We start from the raw sequence: 2438 nt of genomic DNA on the forward strand, positions 1-2438 counted from the left end.
ACAAAGAAATTGCTTCTCTTCGAGCCATGGTGGCGTTGGTGAAGAAGAAGGGGGAAATAGCAACCGCTATCGAGCAATATGCTCTTGATGGTCTTCATGTTGCCACTGAAAGTTTGGGCTGTGAGTGTTTTCCCCATCTTCTAACTCCTGACGTAGTTCGGATATTCTTTTTAACTGATATTCGTTCCTTTCCAGTTGTATCTTCAGACAAATCCGAGGAGGACAGGAAAATCCATGAGAAGGTCGAGGCAATGACTGATACTGCTCATCCAAAACACGATATGTGGCTGCATCATCCGAAGGCCATTATCATGGCGAAGTTTGAGCATCGGGTGGAGAAGGCACATTACTACTTCGATAAGTTCCATGCCCATCTCACGATGGTCTAGAATACTTTGTTTCCCCTAGATCAAGCTCCCGAAACCTTATCTGCTCTGTTCACACGATTCAAGTCGCCAAAAATGATTCGGCAGTTGGTGCGGAAAGAGATTCTAGCCGGTGCTGGACTTGCCTTTGCTTCGGTATTGGCGTGTCACCCATCCTTAGATTTAAGGGCCGTAGCAAATGCTGATAGGAGTTTGGGCCAATATTATGATATTGCTAGAGGCCCCGCATATACCATTGTCTCTCGAATGGAGTCTTGTCTTGAAAAGGAAATGAGGGGTCAAGGGAACCAGGGAGCCTAGCCCTGAATGTAACATCCTTGTACCTGCATGAAATTGCTTTTGTACAAGTTTACTGCGTGCGTTACACGCTATACAAGTTGGGTTGATAATTTATTGTCGAGGGCGGCTGAGTGATCAGTTCAACCTGCTCTCTCGACGACTTCGTTGAATTTTTGCAATGTTATTGCGAAGCCGATATGTAAGTTTTTGTAAGAGCGAGACCCATCGACTTAGTCGTGGGAATTAGACGCTTGGCTTCGTCAGGCGGTGCACCGGTTTGAGCCTCATTTTGTGATAATGTAACCATCAGCTGCAGCACTCGAAGCTTTTTCGAGGACTGGATTGGTTGTTTTGGTGCGTCATTAATCTTAGCTCTCGTTGAGAGTATTTAATCAATGAAGTTGTGTAAGCGTATTCTTCAGGCCAACGCTCCCGATGGGAGTAAGAGCCGATTGTTTAGGGCCCCAAACGATATGGTCGGGTGATGGGACCTGAATTAAGAAAAAAGGTAGAAAACCTGATTAGAACTTTATTCATAATGCAAAAGTAACCTTAAAGGCTATTGGATGAGTAAGAACAATTGCTTCCTATGTGTAGAACCGTCGCAACTGTGCGATGTTCCATGGATTCCCAACGTCTTTTCCCGAAGCTAGATTTTTGAGCCAGTATGCTCCTCCTGGTATCACTTCAGTGACGATGTATGGTCCTTCCCACGGGGATTCAAGTTTCAGGGGTCTTTCTTGCTTCAGCCGAAGCACCATATCTCCAACATTGAAGCTTCGGCTGCATATTCGTTGGCTGTGATAGTTCCTCAACGCTTGTTGGTACACCGTCATTCTCTCTAAGGCAATGTCTCGTGCTTCGTCGAGAAGGTCCACAGCGTCCTGCAGCGCGATGTTTGAAGAGGATTCTGTGTATGCTGTCACCCGAGGAGCTTCGAACTGAACGTCGGCTGGTAGGACTGCTTCGGCTCCATGCACCAAGAAAAACGGTGTGTACTGAGTTGACCTGTTAGGCGTAGTGCGCAAGCTCCATAACACAGATGGTAGCTCCTCTTCCCAAGCTCCAGCCGCGCTTGTAAGGCGTTTCTTGAGGCCATCCCCTATTAGACCGTTGATCCTTTCTACCTGCCCATTGGTCTGTGGGTGGCTAACTGATGCAAACTTCAGTTTGATTCCTCCATCGTCGCAGAACTTCCGAAATTCTTTGGAGTCGAAGTTAGATCCGTTGTCCGTGACGATACTGTGGGGCATACCGAACCGACAAGTTATTCCTCTGAAAAACTGAACGGCTGTTTCGGCCTTTTGGTTCCGAACGGGCACCGCCTCGATCCACTTGGTGAACTTGTCGACTGCGACCAGTAAATACGTGTGCCCCCCAGGCGACGACCTCGGCAGTGGTCCAACTTGGTCGAGTCCCCACTGAGCAAAAGTCCAGGCTAGAGGTATTGTCATTAGATCTGTTGCGGGGGAGTGCGGTTTTGGGGAAAAACGCTGGCAGGGGTCACATTTCATGACTAGGTCTCGAGCATCCGACGCTGCTGTTGGCCAGTAAAATCCTGCCCTGGAGGCTTTTGCTACGAGGGCCCTGCTTCCTGCATGGTGTCCATAGGTTCCTTCATGTATATCGCGCAGTAGTGCTTTTCCGTCGTCAATGGCGATACACCTTTGGAGGACACCCGAAATGCTGCGCTTGTAAAGCTCGCCATTTATCACGGTGAAGGCCTTTGACTGCCTGACAATCCGCCTTGCTTCCACAGAATCCTCTGGCAGC

The sequence above is a fragment of the Lolium perenne genome, chromosome 1, assembly GCF_019359855.2.
Source record: "Lolium perenne isolate Kyuss_39 chromosome 1, Kyuss_2.0, whole genome shotgun sequence".
Classification (NCBI taxonomy): domain Eukaryota; kingdom Viridiplantae; phylum Streptophyta; class Magnoliopsida; order Poales; family Poaceae; genus Lolium; species Lolium perenne.